Genomic DNA, 8,158 nt, shown 5'->3' with positions numbered 1-8,158 from the left:
GGTTCTGGGTTTCGGCCCAGTCTCTGCTCTTGGTCTGACTGAGCAATACTTCCCCAGTTATTCCTTGCCCTTTGACCCTGAGCTTTGTTACAACTGGATGTCTGGCAGCTTTTTGGTTGTCTGTAAATGCCCAGTGAAGATTCTGAACTGACTCCCCCCACATGTCAGCACCCCCATGGGGCTTTCCCCTGTGTGAGGAAGTCTCCCACGGGCTTAAGTCCTCCAAACTCCCAAACAAACAGCATTGTCTCCTAAAGTCAAACCGGACAGTCTTTGGGGACAGAAAACCAGCTTCATGTTCCCACTCCACCAGGAACTCTTCACCTAAGCATGGTCCCCACCTTGTGGAGTTAAGTGAGGTCATCACAAACATACCTTGCACAGCGCTTGCCATGAAGTAGGCACTTACTAAATGCTACTTTGATTCTTTCTTACCACATTCCTTCACGGAAGCAGGTAAGAGATCTCAGGAAACCTGGGGGCAACGAGGGAAAGAAATGATGCCTAGGACACAGCAGCCTTTCCCCGTGGCCCTTTGTGTTCAGTTCGACAATTCTGTTCTTCTTCTGACCAGCCCTTATCCTTGGCTGAGGGTCCGAAGGTGGAGGAGACAGTCTAGTATAAAATGTGCCACAGACCAGAGGGAAACGGTGAAGGTGCATTATCCATTAAGACCCTCCAAGATTGCTGGGTGAAATTGAGATGCAAGTAGAAAGTTGTATATTCCTTTCAAGAAAATTCAAAACGCAGAAGAATGATATTTCAGCAAAGTCTGGCCTGGTGTGCCAGTCAGGTCAGGTCTGAGCAATGGCCCAAGGTTTTGGCAAGTGACCCATGAGTCTTGTGACCAGAATGGCCTATGTAAGTGGGACCCCAGTGGGCCCAGGTCAGGAAATGAGGAATCCTCCACATTGGACGGTGACTTGCTTATAAGGCTGGGCATGCCCTTCATACAAAACCTACTATCACAGAGCTCAACCTTTCTTATGTTTTAATTTGCTCTTTAACAACCAGCAAATTCCCCAGAAACTTAGCTGAAAAGTTCCATAAGCAGCAAATTTCTCAGAAAGGAGTTAGAGAGGGTTTGTAGTTAAGCCGTCAAATGGTGACTCTTGGTTTTTCTCTGGAGGGAACTCTTCCTTGAGGTGAGAGGGGGCTGAGGAGACACAAGAGTGGGCAGAGAAGCACTGCAGACTCACATCAATGGGAGGCCTTCAGATGTTAAAATCATAACTTCCCTGTGTGGGTGAGTTCATCTGTCCACTGTCTGCCATGATCAGTAGACATCAACATAACATTTGCAAAGTCCAAAGAACAAGTGTGGTAAAGTCCTCAAGAAACCACATCAAAGAGTTCATTTTTTTGTAGAAGAGAGGTTGTTGACCACTCCTAGATGCCCCCAAGTGAGCTGGATGAGTTTTTTGTGGTTTTATACCCTAAAATTGTGATTACTTGGAACCCAAACACCAAATCTTCCCACTAGACAGGTTTTTGCTATATTAAATATCTATGGGGAATAAGAGTTAAACAGCTGTTGGATAGACTAGTTTTGCCTAGTTGTCTATTAAAAGCATCTGTGATTATCTGATAACAAAAAGATATTGTTGGGATACATCTTCCAATTCTGTCCCGCAGATTATCTTATTACAGATTCATCTCAGTCTCATTGCAAACCCAACCTGGATAAAGATGGAAGTCTGACTCTTCAGAGAGCAAAGTGGAGAATGAAGAAAAAAGATTGAGATAACAATCTGATTATTTTTCTACTCTGGCCACCAGAAGGTTACCTCTTAATAGCCAGGGAGAAAACACCCATCTCAGGTATTCAAGTAGAGCAATGCTCTTGAGAGCAGCCAACTCTTCACTCTGGTATCAACTCCCAATTGCTCATGTTACTTGTGTAGTACCATATGTAGGATGTGAATACCGTACAGCTGGTGCAAACTGAACTTTCAGCCCTCCTCACTGAGCAGGAACCTTCAGCACCTTCTTTGTCACTCTCAGTGACAAAATTTTGCAATTTTGCCATTTTCTGCTACCATGGCTACACACTTGGAATTGCCTCTACTTCATTTCAATGGTCCTATCACTTAAATTCCTTTTTTTGTTTGTTTTGTTTTGTTTTTTGAGACAGAGTCTCATTTTGTTACCCCTCGTAGCGTGCTGTGGTGTCATACATAGCTCACAGCAACCTCAAACTCCTGGGCTTAAGTAATTCTCTTACCTCAGCCTCCCAAGTAGCTGGAACTACAGGCGCCCACCACAACACCGGCTATGTTTAGAGATAAGGTCTCACTCTGGCTCAGGCTGGTCTCAAACCCATAAGCTCAAGCAATTCACCTGCCTTGGCCTCCCAAGTGTTGGGATTACAGGTGTGAGCCACCACACCCAGTTATCTATCAGTTAAATTCTTGAACTGAAAAGTCTTCAAGAGTCATTTTATGGTAATGTTTTTAACTTCCAATATGCTCTGCAAAAATGCTTGTAGCCTGGATGTCTTTGTTAAATCTAAGACAATTGTCATTCACTCATTCAACTATTAGTGAATCCCTAACACGTCAGGTGTTGAGGATAAAATGACAACCACTTTATCACCCCATCTTTCAACCTCTTTTTAAAGAGTATTGCCATCAATAGCAATAATAATAAAAACATAACAACCCATGTCTTCAAAAGGTTTAGAATTAGTAGGAGAGAGAAGCAAATAGTTTCAATGATGTCTTGTGGACAGTGAGGTATAGTACAGGGTGGTAGAGCAGCACAGGAGGGGTTCACAATCCAGGCCCAGGCAGTCAGGAACTCTGTCTCACAGCAAAGCCTAACACAGAGATTTGGGTGTATGTGGTTTATGGAGGAGATGTTCTAAGAAGAAAGGGAGTGAGAAAAGAATACAGGCAGGAGAATTAAGGTAAGTAAGAAGGCCAGGTACAGTAGTTCCCATCTATAATCCAAGCTTTCTGGAAAGAGTGGTCCCTTGTCAGGAGGATCACTTGAGGTCAGGAGTTTGAGACCAGACTGAGCAAGAACAAGACCCTCTCTACCAAAAATAGAAAACTTAGCTAGATATGGTGAGAGTTGGGTAAAGAACGGAGGAAAAGCATTCCAGGTAAAGGAAGCAGTATGTGCAGTTGGCTAGAGCTAAGAGAGAGTAAGACCATCCACAGAAACACAGTTGATGGGGATGGACCATGTTAAGAACACATGGGGCTTCACTGATATTAAGAAGCTAGATGTGAAGGGTCTTGTTTTATTGTGTAAGGAGGATAATATTTTTGAAGTGTTAGCCCAATATTTCTGTGTTAGTCAGCATAGGCTAAATTATGTTACATAACAAACAATACCCAAAAGTTAGTAACTTAAAACAAAAATCTTCATTTCCTATTCTTGCTACACGTCCTTTGCTAATCAGTGGGGGGTCTCCTCTGTCCATTGTTTTCACTTTGGGACTCAGACTGACAGAGCAGCCACCATTTGGAACATTGTTTTCACAACTGCCAAAGGAAGCAAAAGGCAAGATGGAAAATCACACTCTTAAAGCTCCATCTATGATTCCAGAAAAAAAAAAAGATACCATAATTTGATGTTTAAAGCATCATTAGGAATAAAAAATTATCACAAAATGATAATTATAATCATTCAAGAAGATAAATCCATCTTCAATTTCATACATGCATAAAATAAAATATATAAATAAAAAAATGATAGACTTATAAAAAGAAATAGGTAAATCCTCCATCATTTAGCATTGAAAAGCTAATAGGATAGTAAGAAAGATAAATAAATCATTCAGAGACACTTTTGCATTTGATTATCCAAAGTAAACGAGTTGTAAAACTATAAACTTTATTTGGATGAGTTACTAAAGCTGGGAAGGCTATCAGGATACTGATCCACATTAAGCCAGATGGCTACACTGGAGTGTATTGGGGAATACACTCTTCAGGGTATAAGCGTAACAAATGAGAAGGATCGCCCTTCTCAGAATACCCAATGGACATAGATATAAGTGCCTTGACACTAAGCAAGGAAGGAATAACTAACAACCCCTCCCAGAGAGATTGTGAGCACAGGCTAGCTTTAGTGTGCAAAATTTGAATCACTGGGTTAGTACAATAAACTTAAGGCAATTAATTAGTGTTATTCAGAACTGATAGTACTCCTACACATCTGACATAAGCAATCTCAAAATCATCTTTGAAATAAGGGCATCTTTATCCCAGATAATGGGAAATCCCCCCAAATTATTTTCAAGATCAAAGAGTAGACACAGTCAAATATAATCAAATACACAATGGAACAAAGCAACATAAGCAAGAAGCAGCAGAAACAGACCCTTATAAACTTCAGCTATTGAAAATATAACACTTTTTTTAAAATTTGAGACAGAACCTCAAGCTGTCACCCTGGGTAAAGCGCTGTGGCATCACAGCTCACAGCAACCTCCAAGTCTTGGGTTTAAGGGATTTTCTTGCCTCAGCCTCCCAAGTAGCTGGGCCACAGGCACCCACTACAATGCCCAGCTATTTTTTGGTTGTAGGGGATAAAGTGAAAAAGATTAAATATCTATATATTTAATCTGAATTCCAGAAGGAAAAGATAGACCATAGTAATGGTAGTATTAGAAGAAACAGTGGATGAAGATTTCCTGGAATCAATGTAAGATCAGTCCATAGATTCAGGAGGCCCAAAGAATACCACACATATAAGTTAACCAAAAGTTCATACCTAGACATGACATAATAAAATTGAAGAGCACCAAAACAAATAGTAGCATCTTAAAAACAACAAAGGAATATAGATTACCTTCAAGAGAATAGCAGTAGACATAAAAATAATTTTGCAAAGGTAAAAATAGAATACCAAAGATAGTGGAATAAGCTTCTCCTCCTTCCTCTTGCCCACTCTCTTCCGCTTTCTCCCTTCTCCTCTCCTTAAAAAAAAAAATTATAATAAAATGATATCTTCAGTGTGCTGAAAGAAGCCAACTGCCAACTTAGAATCCTATACCCAATGAAATTATTCTTCAACCAGGTTGTCAAAATGAAGATATTCTGTTTCTCTTATTTATTTATTTATTGAGACAAAGTCTCACTTAGTGCCCTGGATAGAGTGCCATGGCGTCATAAACATAAACAGATACTCTCATTGAAGGATTATCCTAAAGCACATACCTCAATCAGAAGAAAAGTGATTCCAGAAGGAGGGTTTAGGATGTAAAAAAGATTAAAAAGCAAAGAGAATGGTAAATCTTTGGATAAAAATAAGCAAGTACTAAATTCATGACACAGTAATAATAATGTCTAGTGGACCTCACAAGATTAAATTACAATGCTATAACCAAGAATTTTAAGGCAAGAACAATAGATTTACTTTTGTTGTCTTTGGGGGGTTTTTTTGTTTGCTTGCTTTGGTTAATGTCAGTAATAAGGGCAAAGCTAATTGATTAACTTTAAACTTTGAAAATTAAATATACTCCCCCCAAAAGGCAAGAAGTGAAAAAAACAGGATGAGCAAGGTATTTCACATCTGTAATCCTAACCCTCTGGAAGACTGAGATGGGCATATTGCTTAAGCTCAGGAATTTGAGACCAGCCTCAGCAACATTAAGACCCTGTTCTCTACTAAAAATAGAAAAACTAGCCGGACATAGGGGCACACACCTGTAGTCGCCAGCTACTTGGGAGGTGGAAGCAAGAGAATTGTCAAGCCCAAGAGTTTGAGGTTGCTGTGAGCTATAACACCATAGCACTCTATCCAGGGCACTAAGTGAGACTTTGTCTCAATAAATAAATAAGAGAAACAGAACCCTATAGCATATAGTATAAATACAATGCATGAAATAGGATTTGTACAGGAATATGTCAGAGATCACATTAATATAAATGGGCTAAATGCAACAGTTTACAGACCAAGATTTCCAGAATGGGTCTTTAATAACCTAACTATATAAGAAACCAAGTTGAAAACATACAAATATCAAAAAGTTGAAAGTAAAAAATTGGAAAAATGTATGCCAGACAAGTGTGAACAAAAAAAATTGTATAACTTTATTAATATAGATCAAAACATCTTTTAAGATAAAAATAAATACAGAAAGTCTTTTCATAATGACAATTTTTAACTCAACCAGAAGGTATAGTTTATATTTGTATATACCTAATAATGTTGTCTTAAAACATGTGATACAAAAATGTATAGAATTACAGGAAGAAATAGTTAAATCCAAAATCATAATAGAACATTGTAATATACTTCTGTCAGGATTTAATAGAATAATCAGATAAAATATTAGAATAAATATTAGAGGCTCGGTGCCTATAGCTCAGTGGTTAGGGTGTCAGCCACATACACCAAAGCTGGCGGGTTCCAACCTGGACTGAGCCTGCTGGACAACAACGACAACTACAACAGAAAAATAGCCAGATGTCGTGGTGGGCGCCTATAGTCCCAGCTACTTGGGAGGCTGAAGCAAGATAATTGCTTAAGCGCAAGAGTTTGAAGTTGCTGTGAGCTGTAACACCAGAGCACTCTACTGAGGGTGATGTAGTAAGATTCTGTCTCAAAAATTAATTAATTAATATTTGATCTACATAATTAACAAACTTAATACAAGAAGTGGATAAAGAACAACCCAATTCTTTTTTTTTGTTTTTTGACAGAGTCTCACTCTGTTGTCCTGGGTAGAGTAGCATGGCATCATTAGAGCTCATAACTTCAAACCCCTGGGTTCAAGCAATCCTCTTTCCTCTACCTCCCAGGTAGCTGGGACTATAAGCTTGCACCATCATGTCTGGCTAGATTTTTCTTTTTCTTTTCTTTTTTTTTTTTTTTTGAGACAGAGTCTCACTATGTTGCCCTTGGTAGAGTGCTGTGGTATCACAGCTCACAGCAACCTCCAACTCTTGGGCTTAAGTGATTCTCTTGCTACCTCCCAAGTAGCTGGGACTACAGGCACCTGCCATAATGCCTAGCTATTTTTTTGGTTGTAGTTGTCATTGTTGTTTGGCAGGCCGGGGCTGGATTCAAACACACAAAGCTTCAGTGTATGTGGCTGGTGGCCTAGCCACTGAGCTATACAGGTGCAAGCCATAGATTTTTCTATTTTTAGTAGAGACAGGGTGTCATTTTGGCTCAGGCTGGTCTCAAACTCCTGAGCTCAAGCAATCCACCCCATTGGCCTCCAAGAGTGCTAGGATTACAGGTGTGAGCCACCATGCCTGGCCTCCACCTCTGTGCTTTACAGACTTGAAATGTTTACAAAAATTGCTGCACATTAGGGTTATAATGCAAATCTCAGTAAATTTCATCAGACTAAAAACAAAACATATACTCTGAATTCAATGCTAATAAGCTACAAATCAGTAACCAAAAAATAACCAAAACACTCTCAAATATTTATTTGGAACTAAGAAACACATTTCTAAATTACTAATGGTTTAATATTAAGGTTTTTAGAATATAGGCTGAACTAAGTAATACTAAAACCTTACATATCAAAACTTGTGGGATACAATCAAAGCTATATTTAGAGGGAAAGTTGTACCTTTAAATATATTTTAATAAAGGAGAAAGTCTGAAATGTAATAAGCAAAGCATCTTTACTAAGACGTAAGGAGGAAGCTCAGCACCTGTAGCTCAGGGGCTAGAGCACCAGCCACATACACCAGACCTGGGGGGCTCAAACACAGCCTAGGCCTGCTAAACAACAATGACAACTACAACAACAAAAACTGCTGGGCGTTATGGTGGGCACCTGTAGTCCCAGCTACTCAGGAGGCTGAGACAAGCAAATCGCTTAAGCCCAAGAGTTTGAGGTTGCTATGACACCAGAGCACTCTACGGAGGGCGATATAATAAGACTTTGTCCCCAAAAAAGAAAAAAAGGAAGTAAGGAGGAAATGGGAGAGATGGAAAAACAGGTAAAAAAGTTAAAATTAGAAGGAATAGGAATAGGGGAAAGGAAGAGCAGAGAGAGGGAAGGAGGGAGGGGGATGGGGTCTCCATGTGTGACACCTCTTGTACCCTCAGCAAATTCTCAACAATAAAAAAAAGGGGGGGAGGCAGCGCCTGTGGCTCAGTGGGTAGGGCGCAAGCCCCATATGCCAAGGGTGGCGGGTTCAAGCCCAGCCCCGGCCAAACTGCAACAAAAAAATAGCCA

The sequence above is a fragment of the Otolemur garnettii genome, unplaced genomic scaffold (assembly GCF_000181295.1).
Source record: "Otolemur garnettii isolate 467f Iridium unplaced genomic scaffold, OtoGar3 scaffold00002, whole genome shotgun sequence".
Lineage (NCBI taxonomy): Eukaryota > Metazoa > Chordata > Mammalia > Primates > Galagidae > Otolemur > Otolemur garnettii.
The sequence above is the reverse complement of the archived record's forward strand: the minus strand, read 5'-3'. Positions refer to the sequence as shown.